The following is an 18,548-nucleotide window of genomic DNA, read 5'->3' as shown; positions in this document are numbered from 1 at the left end:
GCAGGGTTGATCACCTCCAACTGCCCTCCCTTGCAGGCTTGGTCCCTCTCAACTGCCCTCCCTTGCAGGCCAGGTGCCTCCCAACTGCCCTCTCCTGCTGGCCATCTTGTGGTGGCGATCCTGTGTCCACATGGGGGCAGGATCTTTGACCACATGGGGGCAGCTATATTGTGTGTTGCAGTGATGATCAATCTGCATAGTACTCTTTTATTAGATAGGATAGAGGCCTGGTACCGGGGTGGGGGCCAGCTGGTTTGCCCTGAAGGGTGTCCCTGATCAGGGTGGGGTACCCTTGGGGCGTGGGGCGGCCTGAGCAAGGGGCCTGTGGTGGTTTGCAGGCCAGCCACGCCCCCTGGCAACCCAAGCAGAGGCCCTGGTATCTGGAATTTATTTTCCTTCTACAATTGAAACTTTGTAGCCTGGAGCAGAGCCGAGCCTGGGGCTCCCTCCGAGGCCCGAAGCCATTTGTGTTGGGGTTATAACTGAAACTTTGTTGCCTTAAGCGGGTGGGCCTGGCCAGGGTGTGTGGAAAGCTTTGCTTCCCCTATTGCCGGCGGCAACCCTGGCCTGCTCTCTCAAGCTCCATTCTGCCGCCATTTGTTTGAATTTGTTTACCTTCTATAATTGAAACTTTGTAGCTTGAGTGGAGGCTTAGGCCTGCAACAGCTGGCAGAAAGCTTGGTTTCCTCTGTTACCTAGGAAACCTTGCTCTCTGTGGCTGAAGCCATCTTGGTTTGGGTTAATTTGCATGCTCGCTCTGATTGGATGGTGGGCGTGGCTGGTGGGCGTGGCTTGTGGGTGTGTCGGAGGTATGGTCAATTTGCATATTTGTCTATTATTATATAGGATGATTTTTACTATTGACAGTATTACAGATATCCTCCATATCCCCCTACTTTGCCCCTGAAGTACCTTATTTGGAAGTCCTGTTGACTTGACTGTCTTTTCCTTCTGTGTCACCCCATCATGACATCCCATTAATTATCAAGTTCTGCCTAAATATCTCTTGAATGTGACTCCATCTTCTCTTCACCTATATTTCCACCATCTTAGGCCACCACCATGTTTATCTGGACTGCGGTCTTTAACTCATTCGCCGAATGGACACCATTGTAATCTGTGCAAAATGCTAGCCCAGTCAAGTCACTCCTCTGCTTCAAATATTTTGAGGAAATCTCATTTTCTAATGAAAGATTATAACTCCGTGGTTCCTTCCAGTCTTACCTCCCAGCCCTTCCACCATGCACGTTGTACTTGGGCTGCTCCTAAGGTGTATTCAACATGCCACGCCCCTTTCACACGGTGTCAGTGCACCTGGAGGTCACGGGCTGGGCACCTTCCTTCTTGGAGACTCAGCTCAAAGACCACCCTGTCAGCCTTCCATGGCCTCCCGGCCCCTCCTGTGCTTGCATCTCTCCGTTCTCTAACAGCACTCTGAATTACACTTCAGTTAGCTTTGTTTAAATTTTTGTAATAGAAACGTCATACTTATTTCAAAAAATTTAAGATATAGGAAGATAGAGTTAAAAAGTGAAAGTACACTTGTCCTCTTCTAACCCTTCATTACAATCCCCAGAAATAGCACAGCTATTTCTTGTGATGTTTCCAAATGTTATCTGTGTATATGTTATATACAAATAATATGTGCATATTATACATCATGTGTATTATATTAAATACAACAGGATCAAACTATATGAATTGTTCCACATTCTGCTTTTCCCACTTATTAACATATCTGGGATATAGTTCTATATTTATAATATATATACTATTGTCAAATATCATGTTTTGATTCTTATCTAATAATTCCTTGCTTTTTTATTTTTTATTTTTTAAAATGTATTTTATTGGTTTTTTACAGAGAGGAAGGGAGAGGGATAGAGAGCCAGAAACATTGATGAGAGAGAAACATCAATCAGCTGCCTCCTGCACACCCCCTACTGGGGATGTGCCCGCAACCAAGTTACATGCCCTTGACCAGAATCGAACCTGGGACCTTCTATCCACTGAGCCAAACCGGTTAGGGCGATTCCTTGCTTTTTTAAAAAAAATATCCTTTTATTGATTTTTAGAGAGAATAAGAAAAAGGGATAGAGAGATAGAAGCATCTCTCTCTCTCTCTGCCTTCTGCACACCCTCTATTGGGGATTAAACCCAGGCATATGCCCTGACCGGGAATTGAACCAGTGAGCACTTGGATCAACTCTCAACCACTGAGCCACACTGGCCAGCCTTCCTTATTTTTAATAGGTTAGCTTATCCCATTCACTTTTATTACCTTAAGTGATATAAATTGTATTACTTTATGTTATCTTATTTTATTTGTGTTTTTCCTTTTTTAGTTTTCTATCTTTTGCTGTATGGTCTTTTGTCCTTGCTGTTGTTCTATATGTTTTCTTCCAGTGTCTATATTTATAATATTAAATATTATATGTTAATATTTAAAAATAGTTATTTCTTAATTTATAAACTTTAGAAAGTTTTTAACTTCCTATCTACTATGAAAAACAAAATATACATCTCTTCCCACTCATCCTCATCATCACTTTCCAGTTTTAATAATTATATTATTTTTTCTATTGTTATGTTTTACATTAACATTATATTCTGAGACCACTCACCAAAATATTGTCTCCTGGAAACTCAGCCTGTTTATATCTAGGTGGAGCCATCTAATATTTCTCATCAATGGATGCAAGTAAAAGTAAAATGACATTTTCAGTCGAGGCAGTTAAAGAAGGTGCCTTGTCTGTTCTTTCTCTCTTTCCTCTGCCTGCAGGCTGGATGGTTCCCGGGTGATCCCACGACTCTATTAAAAATGACAGAGCCACACAAAGAGAGATGCCCGAGACCCTGCAGCACTGCATGAAGGAGAGACCCTGCCCACCCCCTCATTACACAGTGGCATGAGTTAAAAGTACATTTTTCTTAAATTAAGTCACTGAGACATTGGGGTTGTGTTAGCATTACTTATACTGATGAATGATTTCTTTGATTATAATTTCTAAAGTTCGGTGTTAGTTATACAGTATATGTTCAAATGGATCCAGTGCTCATGATCAGTCTTTTTTCTTTCTTTCTTTTTTTGAAGGATGTCACCATTTCCGAATCCTTTATTTTGACACATCTCTTATTTAGCTGAATTTCATTATCAGAAAGTTTTTCCTCAAGTAGGGCTCAGGAGTGCTATATTTTCTGAGGTGTTATATGTTTGAGAATGCACTTATGGTGCCTTTGACAATAAATAACGTCTTGGCCGGATATTGAATTCTTGATTCAATTGTTATTTTTTATTTTTTTACCTTTGAATTCTGCTATTATTCCGATGCCTTGTGGCATTGAAAGTTGCTATGAAAATTACTCTAGCCTGAGGCTAGTCTGTCTTGAGGATAACTTTCTTTTTTGCCTGTAATCTCATTGAAATGTTTATCTTTGAAGTTAAACTTCACTTGGATATTTCTTTGGGTTGATAGTTCATGCAACGGGGTGTGGCCTTAAAGTCCACAGATTCCAGACTCTCTCTCTCTCTCTCTCTCTCTCTCTCTCTCTCTCTCTTTCTTTTTTTTAGGGTTATGCATGAATTATATTTTATTTACATTTAAAAATCTCTCCCTGGCCCTATGCTCTGGTCTGTGGGCGGCACACACTGGACTTAGTGTAGGCTCCATGGAGGGAGGGAGGTGGTGAAAAACCTCTTCCCATGGAAAGGCAAAAGCCCCATCTCTCCAGGTCTTGCTTCTGAAAAGACAGCCTTCTCCTGGGTGCTCTGTGCTTTTTATCCCAACATTGTTTGCTGCGTCTCGGTGTGGGGACACTTCCCAATTCCCTGGAGCCTCCTGGGATGAGCTGAGACTCCTTGGGATATGGTTTATGGCAGACAGGCTGTGAGGAACGCCCGCCCGCTCTGCCCTAGACGTCCAGGTTGGCACTGAGTGCCAGAAGGTGAGGGCCAGGCTGTGTGGTGCCACCTTGAGTGAGGCAGGGGAGGGGAGGTGACAGCATGATGTCCCCCACGAGTCCAGCAGTGAGTCGGGTGGAGGGACTGATTCCAGGGTAGCGAGGAGGCTGCATATCTAACGGCGACGACTGCTTTGGCATCAGGATGGGACGGCGTCAGAGCCACGCGGACTGAGCGGCATCCACATGCCGCGGCTGGAAAGGGGGGGACCCCCACTGGCTCGGGGAAGAGATGCCGCCCTCTGGGAGGCTCAGCCAGGGGCTCAGCTTCTCTTGAGCAGTGTCCCCTGTGCAACCTCCAAGGCACTCAGCTAGCATATTTCTGTGTCCACCCCCTCGCCAGTTTGTGTGCCTCTCTCGGCTGGCCTGGCAGGTGTGAGCTACCCCTGGCACCAGCGGGTGGTCAGGGCTGGGCGAACAGATGGAGAAGAGCACTTCGGACCCTTCAGTGATGCGGACCAGTGGGACGGCAGGACGTCGATTCGGATGCTGCCCTTGCTGTGGATGTTGGGGTGGTACATTTTGGTCGGGAAAGCAACCTTTGGGGGTTTGAACGGATAATCTGTGGGAAGGTGGATGTCCAGGAAGAAAATGCCTCCTGGGTAAGGACTGTCGTTCGGGCCGGTGATGGTGGGCTGCCAGCAGAACCAATCACCTCCCGCAGGTCTTGCGGTCCCCTGGGCAGGAGGATCCCTCTGCAGGTCACTCAGTGCCTTCTTGATCCGCTTCAGAGCCGCCCTTTCCCGCTGCTGGGGGCCGGGCTGCTGCCACCGGGCAGCGAAAGCAATATTTTTTCCTATTATACATTTGAATCATTTTTTTTCTAACTATTTTTGGTTCATCTTCAAGGATACAGATTATGTAATTGTATATCCCTTTTCTTGCTCTCTAAACACTTTATCTTTTAAAGTATGTTTTTATTGATTTTTAGAGAGAGTGGAAGGGAGAGGAGAGAGATAGAAACATCAATGAGAGAGAAACATGGATCGGCTGCCTCCTGCATGCCCCACAATGGAGATGGAGCCTGGAACCCAGGCATGTGCCCTGACCGGGAATTGAACCATGACCTCCGGGTGCACAGGACAATGCTCTATCCACTGAGCACACCGGCCAGGCAACACTTTTTTTATGAAGTTATTTTCTCCTACTCTAGTATATCCTTATTTTCCTTACAGCATTTATTAATATGTGACAGTTTCTTGTTGATTTGTTTGCTGTATACCCCCCTTTACTAAAATGTGGCCCCATCGATGTGGGACCTTGTTGGTCTGTAGCCCCTGGGCCTGGAGCAGTACCTGGCACGCAGTAGGTATTTAATACATGTCTGTGAAGTGAAGGAATACATGAACCACCATAATCGGCCCCGAGTAGTTGCTGAGTGGGAGAGTATGAATGAGTGCCAAGGCAGGCACAGAAAAAGCAACGTTCTGCTCTTGAGGAGACAATTAAATGGTTTACCTGACAGGTCTGACCACTAACACACACACACACACACACACAACACTGAGGTAACACAATTAGTGTTGGATTTATAATTAATATGTCTCTGGTACTTTACTACACCATTCAGGAGAGAGAAAAAATCCATTTATTTTATCTTAGGTTTTTGAAATATGCTACTAATTGGTGAAAGCAATATAAGTTTTCTGAGTAGTATGCTATATATATGATGTTAATCCTCATTTGAGGAAACTTTTTCCATTTATTTTATTTTATTTTTTAGAGAGGGAGGAAGGGAGGGGGAGAGAGAGAGAGAGACATCAATGTGAGAGACATCGATTGGTTGCCTCTCACAGATCCCCTGATCAGGGCTGGGGGGCTGGGGATCGAATCTGCAACCCAGGTACTTGCATTTGATGGAGAATCAAACCAGAGACCCTTCAGTGGGAGGCCCAGTGCTCTAACCACTGAGCTAAACCAGGGCAGTAGTGTGCTATACTAATTGTAAATTGAATTCAAACTTAATCAGTATTAGTGTCTGTATGTTATAACTAATTTGAGAGTTTAAAAATTAATCTTTCTAAAAATCAAATATGCTCATGGTAAAAGATTCAGAAAATATAAAAGAATTAGAAAAAAAGAAATAAATATTATTCATAATAGTTTATCCCATCACCCTGAGATAACATTGTGGAGGTTACACAATGTTATCGATTCCCGGTCAGGGCACATGCCTGGGTTCCAGGCTTGATCTCCATTGTGGGGCATGCAGGAGGCAGCCGATCCATGTTTAGCTATTTTCTAATACATAGTTGATATAATGTACACACACACACACACACACACACACACACACACACACATATTAAATATATGTTTTATACAAATAATTACCCATTCCAATGTGATGCTATCATGATCATATAGCTATGGCTTTCCTCTTTCCAGAATGTTAGGAGAAAACTGTTTGTTCTGTATGGTGGCAGCTCCAATGCAGAAATATTCCTCGATTCTTCCCCTTCTCACTCTCCCCAGGACAGGAGAAGTGACTAGTATAACTGGTGCTTTTGGAATGGCAAACTAGGGCAGGAGTAACTCTGTGCTTCCTTTTGGGGTCTGCCTGCCTGGGAAAAGCATATAACCTGTCTTTGCAGGAGTAGAGTGGGCTGTAAAGGCTCTGTCTTGCATGGGAGCTCACTGTTGACCAGTGTTCCTGTGACTGGTGGGTACATCTGCGAAAGGAGAGGCAATCCTGGGAGTCATTTTTATGCTCCTAAGTCACATCTGCAGCAGCTCTCTCAGCAATGAAGCTGACACTTTCATCCCCACAGGTCTGCTTCCTCAGTCTCTCCAGGCAGGGAGGAGTGGGGTGCTACTTCTTGGCTTGCTCAAACACCAGCACAGGCCACCACAAAGCCAGACATCACACTCCCCTCATTCCAGCTCAACAGGCAAAAAGGCTGAAAACTTTTCTTGTTAGTTGGCCTTGATTTTGGCGTGACTATCTACAGAGGTAGAAGGGTCAGAGGAGAATCAAGGTATGCGGTTGTATGGAAGTCAGGAGTATAATTGTCAGAAGAGGTTTGCCAACATTGCCAGATGCTGCTGAAGGTTAAGAAAAATGCAGACCAAGAAAAGGCTGTTGGATGTGTCTATGAGAAATAATTGGTGGCCTTCGAGTAGTAATTCTCAAAATGTGGCCCTCAGTCCATTGGGAGACTGAGTCCTCGGACCTCACTTGAAAGTGCAAGTTCCTTTGATACCAATATGGGCCCATGATGTACAATTCCATAGCCTTTCTTTTACTGCTGATGGGTTATTTAATGAGTTTGTAAGGGTTAGCACAATTGATATTCATAAACTAAAATTAGCATGTCATTGTGTATAGTGAGGCTTTTAGGGAGTTAAGAAGTGAGTGCATAATGAAGAACACCAAGTCTAATTTTTACTGAGAACAAAAGAAGATAAGATGGTAAATAGAGAGAAAAACGGAGCAAGAATTTTGACCTTTATAATACAACAGTTGCACTCCAGATGCCAATCTTTCTTCTTAAGACCCCTTCACTTTTATAAGCTATCCCTTTTAACACATACAATAACAATATTAGAATTTTGGTCAGAATAATGTTTGGAGACATTTTGAAAACATTTGCAACTTCATGAGTTATTTCATATCCTTGCTCTGTTGTGGGTATGAACCACTAAACCAATTGATCAGCCAATCAATTAAAATAACTCATATGGAAGCTGAATGAATATTGGTAGTGATTAGGAAAAGTTATCTAAATTTCTTGCTTGGAAAGGTACGACCTTGTGGATAGGGGAGATAGATTTTCAGGAGCTTTATTAATTATGAACTCACACATTTATTTATTTATTTTGAACTCACACATTTAAAAGTTTTTGCCAGCTCTGTTTTCTAACTGCTAGGGAAACCGAATAAAACATAAAATAATTGTGTTTGTGTGTTTGGAAGTTGCAAGTAGGTAAGCAAATATCAAGTAAGAAAACTTTGCCATATTATAATGTAATAGTGAAGAGCCTGGGTTAGTGAGTAAGAAAGACTTGGGTTTAATCCTGGGCTGAGTGGATTTGGTCAAATGATTAACTCTCTCTGAGCCTCAGTTTCTTCATTTGTCCAATGGGGATGATAACTGCGTCACTTTCATGGGGCTTCTGAGGATCACATGACTTATTAGACATAAAACTGCTCAAACGGGGAGATAAAAAGTCCTCCCTAAACTTTGCTTATAGATGTGAATTCACTCTATATCAATGTCAAAAACAATTAATTAAATGACCTACTTCTCTGTATGTTCAGTACCAAGGGAGACTGAGTAGCTATTTTGTTGATGAAATGAAGGCCCTTTTACTTATTTGCTAGAACGGTAATAACATGGAGACGCTAAAAGAGTGGCCTGATTGAGCCTCCAGTGTTTACTCTCACTGATTGTTACACCTATCAAGGAGTTTCAGCCCAAAGCCAATCAGGAAATCTAGGTCAGTGAAAAAAGCAATGCCTAGAACAATCTGGTTTTGCTGAAGTGATATACTTTTTGGAGAGAATATACATTTGAGGCTTAAGATCAAAATGACACATTTTAAACATGTTCTTTGATTTCAGAGCCTCTGCTGCCATTTACTCCCTGCCGTGCCCTTCACACCACGGCTGGGTGAATCCAAATCTCAAACACTACAGAGGACTCTTTAGATATTGAATTAAATTCATATTCATTGTCTTTTACTTTTTTCCTTCTATGACTACAAGCTAAATATTAAGATTGAATCAGAGTTAAATTTAGTGAGTTAGAGCCTACTCATTTAAAAAACTTGTTATAACCTAGTTTTCTTCATTTCATTAATTTCTCATCTCTATTTTAATGTTACCTCTTAATTAGCATTCCCTTTCATATCCCCTAATAACATTTTTTTTTTGTAAAACACTGCCTCTTTTGTCTTTTAAGACTCCTAATATTTAGCAATTAAATAAAGAATTTTTATACACTTTAAATTCTATGTAATTTGAACTAAGCCCCCTCATTAGGATCATGGGATGGTGAAGTTCTTGACTTTTCTGGATACAAAATCACTGGAGGAGATGAGGCTTCCATAAGTTATAAAATAACACTCTATATACTGTTATGATGCTACCATTCTTATACTATGTGCTTTTGTGTCCATGTATACCTGTAAAAACATTTGTTTTTATAAAACAAACATGCCTATGGATAAAGTAGAAGAAAGTAGAGGTTTAATAAAAGTTTTTCAGAGACAGGAGGAAAAAAAAAATCATGTTTCAACCACAAACAGATATTATCCTGGGTACAGTAAACAAATATAATAGCAAGTTACTTGCTTTTCACAGAGTTTCCAAGTCTCCTTATTATATGTTCAAGTCAACAGAAATTTCCACATTCATCTCCCCTGATTATGTTTTCTGCCTTGTACTGTTATTTCTTCCCTGTTATTCTTTTTCCTGTGTTGTCTGTCAGTCTCCCATCAATTATTCCTCCCCCTCCCTTTCCTCCAGCATTTTTCATGCCGGAGGCAGAACACAGCAGCCCAAAGCCTGAGTTTAAAAAGGCAGGAATTGGGGCCAGGCAGAAACCCTGCATGCACACAGCCCAACGCTTGGGCGAATGCGGCCTGAAAAATGAGGTCAGACAAATTCAGGTTTTTCCATCCAGCCTGATCAAGATAACAAACTCTAATCATCAGAGCCCTAACCACTCCATTCATGCAGCTTTCCTGAAAGGACAAAGGAGACATCTGACTGCCTATCCAGTAAGAATTGCAACCAAACTAACCTCAGTGGCATTTAGGGAGGCTTGGAAATAGATGTCCAAGGGTAAAGTCATAACCCTTCAACTCCCCAAGCACTTTGCTTTCTGGTCAGAAACGAATATTGTCCCAAGCCATCAATATGTAAATTTCACTTAAAAAATGAAGAAATTAACCATCCTCACAGGCCCCAGATGTGGATAAAAGAAGGAGATGGCTCCCTTTCAGTTTTATGTACTTATATTCAATCAACAGGAATATATTCTTTCGGGAATTTCAACTCTACATGCAAACACCTGAGCTGTGGGGCGGCAGGGAGACCAAAGGCTCTGAAGCAGTCCATCACAAGGGTGGTTTGGAGTCTAACGCTCCACGAAAGGATGTTATAAATTTAGTTTATTTTGATTCTCTCCATGAAGTAGACTATGTTTCACTTCGATGGCTGTAATAGGATTCTGCGTTCCACTCTTCTGGTGAACTGCCCAGTTCTCCAAGAAACATGATAAAATGAAATGAGTCTATTGGCATGTGTTTTTGAGGTGAAAATAAAAACTCTATGATTTAGTGTCCTTTCAACTTCTCTTCTTGGGAATCTTGACTTTTCTATCGTAGTGGGAATTAACAATTTTCTGCGTAATTAAAAGGGAATAAAGACAGAATGTGGACTAAGTCTTTGTCAATGTTCTTGTGGTTTTATTCATCTGCAGAAGGAGATGGCAAAATAATAAGCATACAGTTTTCCACAATGTGCTATTTTAGTGATTAGCACCCCGAGAACCATCTCATTTCCTAAAAAGACTCTGAGTAATGTTGTCTGCAGCATAGCTTTAATGCACAGCGTGACTGTGCCAATTCCATCCTGTTATTACTTCCCCACCCTCCCAGTAAACTCTTGCTTTTCTTTGATCATGACTGGTGCCATGGTATTAGGATTGCTAGATCTCTGATCTAATTATTAGATTGTTAAATAGAAGTACATGGATTGATCAGAAAAACAAAGGAGACTATATATAGCTAATTCCTCCTGTTACAGCTCACTATAGAATGGCTAATTTCGTACAACATAATCCAGCATCAATTGTCAAATTAGTAATTCACACTCCCAATTTAAACAAATAAATGTAAGGTTGTGGAAGCTGTACAAAAGATATTTGGGTGAACAAAATTGACTAGCCACCTCTTTCTTAAGACTCTTCCTATTACAAAGGATATACCCACTGGGCATGAAAAGAACATCACTGAAAACTTTCATTTCACTTTAGTCTAAAATTTTGCTGTTAAACCCTAAAATCCCACTTTGAAATTACTGCCAAGGTATCATTTGGGATTATTGTTTGCTTATGTTTCACACTACAAACATGCTAAAAAAAAATATCTGACAGCCCTATATTTTATGGCAAATAGAGATTGACTTCTTGAATCAAATGATATATTTGGGCCATCTTGATTACTGTTTTCTGCAATATTGAATCAGACAGGAAGTTAACCCAATTTTATTATTAAGATGGATGAAAACACCAGATGCACTCTTTTATAATGACATTGTTATTCATCATCTGCAACCACAGATAAAATCAGAATTACCTTTAACTTTGTACCAACACCAGAACCATGATATTATTTTTAACACACAAACTAACTTACTATTTTTAATCTTTGTATTGCCCATGACTTCACACAATGCCTAGAACACAGAGGGAAACCAATACATATTTTTTGAAACAAACTTAAGTGAACTAAACATTTTGTGAGGGTTTTCACCCGAGGGTAGCACTTTCCATACAAATTAACTAATGAATTCATACATAATTCTTAATGAGAGCCCCAATGCTTATGAGGACAGCAAGCTTCAATAAGAAGGTTCTTGGTTTACTGGTGGAAAACAACAAAGCTGAAGTCCCTGGCTGGGAATTAGTTCAGGGATGTCTCATGTCCCCAACTTTCATTCATGGTCCCCCACATCCGATTACAATGGAAGATACTCACTAGTCTTTTAATGAAATCTGAATGCAAAGGCAGGGTCCCCATGATGCTGTCATCAAAATAATGTCTAGGTTGAGTGACTTAGTCCTCCGTAACCTCTCCTTTCCCTTCCTAGTTATCACAAATGCAAGTGGCCATCTTTTTCCCTAATGTCAGTACAGGAAGTAGATCAAACAAAACAAAGAAGATAACTACTCCACCCACTATGTTTTATGAAAATTTTCAGTTCTGTCCAAGTGGATATATTTGTAATTCTATTCTCCTAAGGATGGATATAAATTTTACAAGAAACTTCTAGTAGGCTCTTTACGGTTTAGAGATTTTGAATTAATTGCATGGCGTTTTCTTTTAACTTCATACTTGGAGGCTATTTCCCTAGATATCGCGACTATTCTCTGCTGACTTACTTTATATGCGCACATGAACAGATGCAGACATCAGCCTCCTAACCTCGCACTGTTTATGTCATAAAAGATTTTCTCTTACCTGTTTGGAAATTGACAGGATGTTGTGATCAGTTTGACTTCCATTTGTACTGTCCTTTGTATTATTTCCTCACCATAGCAAGCCGGGCTAATCATAAAGCTTTCTAAGCTGGAGCGCTGAGACAAGCCTCATTTAGTCACCTGGGGGTAACTGCCTGGTACTATTTCTAGAGACACTGCTGATCCCAGGTCTACTGTAGCAGCCTATGTGTTCCCAAGAGGTACCCAAGGTGCTTGCTGTTTCGACAGTTTACTAGAATTGAAATTCATGGGGATTTATTTTCATGGTAATTAGCAAAATTGTAAGATGAGAACTACATGGGCTGTAGACAAGGTATGTTTCATGAGGGATTTTTTCTTTCTGTCTTAAAAAATTATATATTCATAAGGTATTTTATGATAAATATAAAGTTATAAAAGTTCCACTATTTCCTCCAAAATGTTCCTACTCTGTGTTAGGGATTTAACAGATACTTCAACCCTCACCATGATTTAGAAAGCAGAGATAGGATTCATCTTTTTACTGATGGGAAATGAAAGTATTTTAAGCAAAGCCCAAGGAATGAATCTGGGATTCAAATATAAGTTGGTTTGATGCCATAATTGATGATCCTCCCCACTACAGCATAGGCACAACATTATCCTATATAATAAAGAGGTAATATGCAAATTTACCCTCACACCCACACAAGGTGGTCACCCCAACGTTGTCACAAGATGGCCACCCCCACATCATCACAAGATGGCCGCTCCCACGTCATCACAAGATGGCTGCCACAAGATGGCCACCCCAATGTTGTCACAAGATGGCTGCCCCCACATCATCACAAGATGGCCACTCCCACATCATCACAAGATGGTTGCCACAAGATGGTTGACCCCATGTTGTCACAAGATGGCCACCACAGATGGCCGCCCCCATGTTGTCACAAGATCGGGCCGGCAGGGGAGGGCAGTTGGGGGCAATTGGGCTGGCAGGGGAGCAATTAGATGTCAATCAGGCTGGCAGGGGAGTGGTCAGGGGGTGATCAGGCTGGCAGGCAGAAGCGGGTTAGGGGCAAATAGGCAGGTGAGCAGTTAGGAGCCAGCATTCCTGGATTGTGAGAGGGATGTCCAACTGCCAGTTTAGGTCCGATCCCTGTGGATCAGGCCTAAACCAGCAGTAGGACATCCTCTGAGGGGTCCCAGATTGGAGAGGGTGCAGGCTGGGCTGAATGACACCTCCCCCTCTCTCCCAGTACATGAAATTCATGCACTGGGCCTCTAGTGATTTAATAAAGAGGGATTTCAGATAAATGATTGCTGTAATTATTATAGTTAGTAAAGTATGTGCTCTGAAAAAAATAGAAGGAAATGAAGGTAATTAAACATGATCTCTGTCTTTAAGGAGATAATAGTCTGGAAATAAGAGTAGTGGAAATACTTCCCAGATTTCATGAACTATGGCCTCAAGATATTTGTTATAACTCTAGCAAAGCTGCAGTATAACTTAATCATTTATACATTACTAGTGTCCTGGTAAATTGATTTTTAAAAAAGCAATGGAGTACTGTCAAGAGACTTAAAAATGTTCATGATCTTTGGCCCAGTAATTCCCACCTGGAAATTTATCTTAATGAAAAATAGCAATTAATTAAAAAGAAATAGATGCAAAGATTTTCTTTACAACATTATAGTTAAAAATCAGAAGCAACTTAAATGAACACCAGTGTTGAAAAATTAAGTAAGTTATGGTACATCAAGGGGAGGTGACTGAAAGGGGTATCTCTCCCCGATATTCTTCCCTCCCCCAGCTTGCAGGATGCCATGCTTTCTTAGTTTTGCTTTCCACTCATGGGCCACTATGCTTATTTCTCTTCATCTTCCAGACCTCTCTTCATAGGGAGGCCCATGCTCAATCCTCTTCTCTTCTACTTTTCTGAACTGTAGTCTCAAATTAATCAGGACCTCACTCTCAGAACTCAAGACTTGCATATTCAGTTGCATGCTTGACATTTCCACTTAGATGACTAATTTGATCTTGTCTACACTCAACTCTTGATTCCTATCCTACCCACTTCCACCCCTTCAGTTTTTTTCTTCTCTATAATTTCAATCTTCCATGTGGCTCAGGTGAAAAAAAAACCAAACAGGAAAAATTTTGCCTCCTTTCCTTCTCTCATGCCCACAACTGGTGAATCCGGTCAGCTCTACCCTTGAACAATATTCAGAAGAGCACTTCTCACCACCTCCACCATTACTGCCCTAACTCCCGTCATGGGGCTATGGTAACAGCCTCCTAATTGCTCTCCTTTCTTTCACTCTGCCTCTTATAGTTTACTTTCTGCACAAAGCCAGAGTAGTTTTTAAACCATAAGTTAGATCACATTAGCACTCTCCTAAAAACCCTCCACAGGTCCCACTTGATCTCCCTAACAGCACTTTCCTTCCCCACCCCATTCCCCTAGTCACCATCTTCTACCACTCTTCCCCTTCTTTTACTCTATCCATTCTGGTCCTTGCTGCTCTTCAAATACAGCAGGCTCCCTCTGCCCTCAGGGCCTTCATTTTTACTCTCTCACTGTTAGGAACCCTCTCCCTGAGACATCTGAGGGGCTCACATCTTCTTTTCACTCAGTCTCTCTACTCAAACACTGTCTTCTCAAAGGCACCTTCCCTAATCAGACTATTTTAAAATATCACCTTTCCTGTCACTTCCTGCCTCCTCACACTGATTTACTTTTCATCATTGATATACTCTTCTCCCTACTAGAAGGTTTATTCAAGATAGCAGGGATATTGGCTATTTTGCTTACTAATGATCCAGAGTCTAAGACAATGCTTGGCTTATGGAAGAAGCTCAATATATATCTTTTGAATGAATGAATAAAACAGTTGCATAATTTAATATTAGGTGAAATAAACATAATGCAAAGATGTATACTTGGCATACATAATGCAATAATGTATACTTTATAACCATATAAATATGTTCAGATCTGTAAAGTGGTACAAAGACATTAAAATAATTGTGAATAATGGCTTTTGAATAAAATGTTATAGATCTTTAAAATATAAAATCACTGTGTATCTCAGGAAAATGATACCAGTTGACAGTTACAGAGAATGCAGTTACTGTTCTTGAGAAATGACTGGTTTCAACCACATATCTCAGAGAAAAATAACTGCAGTGATTTCAGAGTTAACACCACTCATGAACATTTGAACATTATCTCCCATTCAGTATACTACACCAGTTAAGTGCAACAATTCAGAGTCAGATGGTCTGGGTCTGAAGTATAGCTCTTCCATTTAATAGCTAGATGACTTTGGGCTAGTTACTTAACCTCTATCAAGGTCAGTATTTTTTAGAACAATTTTAGGTTCACAGAAAAATTGAGTGGAAGGTACAGAGATTTCCCACATACCTCTTGTCCCCACACATGCATAGCCTCCTCCATTATCAATATCTCCAACCAGAGTGGTATATTTGTTATAATTGATGAATGAATCTATACTGTCACATTATAACCACCTAAAGTTCATAGTTTACATTAGGGTTTACTCTTGGGGTTGTACATTCTATGGGTTTGGATAAATATAATGATACTAGAGGCCCGGTGCACGAAATTCGTGCACAGGGGTGTGTGTCCATCAGCCCAGCCTGCACCCTCTCCAATCTGGGACCCCTCGAGGAATGTCCGACTGCCCGGGGCCTAAACGGGCAGTCGGACATCCCTCTCACAATCCAGGACTGCTGGCTCCCAACTGCTTGCCTGCCGGCCTTCCTGATTGCCCCTAACTGCTTCTGCCTGCCAGTCTGATCACCCCCTAACGACTCCCCTGCCAGCCTTATTGATGCCTAACTGCTCCCCTGCTGGCCTGATCACCCCTAACTGCCTTCCCCTACATGCCTGGTCATTTTACTTCCCCTACAGGCCTGGTCATTTCACCCCCAACTGCCCTCCCCTGCAGGCTTGATCACTGCCAACTGCCCTCCCTTGCAGGCCTGGTCCCTCCCAACTGCCCTCCCCTACTGGCCATCTTGTGGCGTCCATCTTGTGTCTACATGGGGCAGCCATCTTGTGTGTTGGAGTGATGGTCAATTTGCATATTACTCTTTTGTTAGATAGGATATGTCTATCATTATAATATCATAGAATATTTTCACTTCTCTCAAAATTCACTGTGCTCCATCTATTCATTCTTCAATGATCTTTTTACTGTTTAACCTTTTCAGGGTGTTATATAGTTGGAATCACGAAGAATGTAGCTTTTCCAGATTGGCTTCTTTTGCTTAATAATATGAATTTAAGTTTCTTCCATGTCTTTTTGTGGCTTAATAGGTCATTTCTTTTTAGCATTTAATCATATTCCATTGTCTGGATGAACCAAAATTTATTTAGCCATTCACTTATTGAAGGATATGTTGGTTACTTTCAAATTTGGGCAATTATAAATGAAGCTGCAGAGGTTTTTTGTTCAAGGTCAACTTTTTGTACCTACCTTGGAGGGTTGTTGAGGGGATTAAGATAAAGCTTCTAAGATATTTCACATGCTGCCTGGAAGTTAGCATACATTAAGTAAATGTTGCCATTCATTATTTTGTCATTATGAAACTGGCAGCTATTCTTGGATCTATTTCACAGATAAGGAAACTAAAATTCAAAGTGACAACCAATAAGTGGCAGAACCAGGGCTCCTAACCAGGCCTTCTTCCTGTAAATTCATTATGCTCTATTATGTCATGTGGCTATTCTGCTGGAGGCAAGCACAGGCTAGACCCACTCTGCTTAGTGCAGAATATGATGCTTCGTCTCTTGGCGAACTTTTCCATCACATATCTTATTTAGATAAAAATTAACACTGAAATTTGTGCACATACTAACTCCTATAATACACCACAAGTTGGTTATATTTTCTTATTACTGAACTACCTGGAATTTATAGTCTTTGAGGGGAGAAGGGAGATGAGTGTTCAGCCAGATATGTTGTCTCTATTTCACCTTATATGCACCAGATGGAGGTTCTGGAATCAAACATGGCCTTTTTAAAATCCACATGTAATCACATTATTGAAAAATCACTTGTGAAAGATGTTTGTTGGGAAGCTCAGCTGCCAGGAATATAGAACTAATATGAGAATGACCAGGGCTTGAAATATTGGTGTGTCCACCTGGGGATTCAGGAAATATGGCATAACTAGAAGAACTCCAAGTTAGAAGTAACTATGTTTCTATTTACATGAGAGACTATGGAGCTTCTTAGGAAGAAGAGTAATGAAGGTTTGGTCTCAAAAGAGGGATTTGATACCATGGACTCGACTGAAATGGAAGAGGAGGAAAGAGGGATGCAGGGCTAGACTTGTACCAGAACCCTGGGGAAATCAAGCCTAAATTTTAAAAATAAAAAATAAAAACCCAAAATATAATTTTAGGCACATAGATAACCAAGGAACATACAAAATGACAGAGAAAGGTAGGAGAGAAACTCTCTTCCTTTGGTGCTATACATAGCAGAGCTTCCCATGGAGGGATCAGGCTAATAGGGACACTTGGGTACTTAATGAGGAGACTCCACAGCTGTCAGAGAACAGTGTCCTCCATTCAGCAATCAATGGCACTCGCATCAAACCTGGAAAACTCAATACAGACACAGGCAGACATCAACACTGCCAACAGCTGTGACAATTTTGGGGCAAATTTACGCCAGACCAGGAGCAAGGCTAGGAGACTTCTCTCCTGCATGTTTTGCAAAACTAAAAAATTTGTGCTGATGAGAAAGTGGATGTCTTCTAAAAATTCTTGGCAAATACCAGAGTGGAAGAATTGAAGAAGGCTGGAGATCTGGTAATGGTCAATACTATGTATATGGGGAGGTGGGTGCAGGGAGATTGTAGTAATCTCTATTATGATGCTAGTCTTATCTCCACGTTGGTATGGCTAGAATAATATGGGTTTCTTTTGACTTTGGGGTTGCCATATACTCCAACATGCTTTTCTCTTTATCACTTTTCAATTGCCTCACTTTTTCTCATCATTCAGGTCTCAGTTTTAAATGACCCTTCCTTCTTTTGTTACATCTCCTGAATTAAATGTAATTAAATGTCGTATGCCTTAAGTTGAAATTTTTTCTAAATATGATGGCTATTATACAGTATCACTCAGAGTCTTAAGAAAGTTCAAGTGATTTTGGATTTCAAAGCAAATAATGAGGATGTTGAAATTGCTTCAGAACAGAATAAAGGGAGATGAGATCAATCTTTGATGTCTTCCTCACAATTCATGATAAAAATTTCACAAAAACTCTAGAATAAAATGATACATTCATCAGATATGTTAGAATAAATTCACATTTGTTATTAACTCATCAGAATTCTTCTGAGTATATTATTTTTCAATTTTATATTACCATTTGATA

At 40.8% G+C, this 18,548-nt stretch overlaps 1 protein-coding gene and 1 pseudogene across 1 annotated transcript in view; both read right to left on the bottom strand.

The window, feature by feature from the left end:
- The window catches only part of PTPRR (protein tyrosine phosphatase receptor type R), a 226,823-nt gene that overhangs the window by 123,802 nt on the left and 84,473 nt on the right, over positions 1-18,548 (bottom strand). The window lies entirely within an intron of this gene.
- Positions 4,268-6,632, bottom strand: LOC103298787 (ubiquitin-conjugating enzyme E2 D4-like; annotated as a pseudogene).

This window comes from Eptesicus fuscus, chromosome 7, assembly GCF_027574615.1.
Source record: "Eptesicus fuscus isolate TK198812 chromosome 7, DD_ASM_mEF_20220401, whole genome shotgun sequence".
In the NCBI taxonomy this organism is placed as follows: domain Eukaryota; kingdom Metazoa; phylum Chordata; class Mammalia; order Chiroptera; family Vespertilionidae; genus Eptesicus; species Eptesicus fuscus.
The sequence above is the reverse complement of the archived record's forward strand: the minus strand, read 5'-3'. Positions and strand labels throughout refer to the sequence as shown.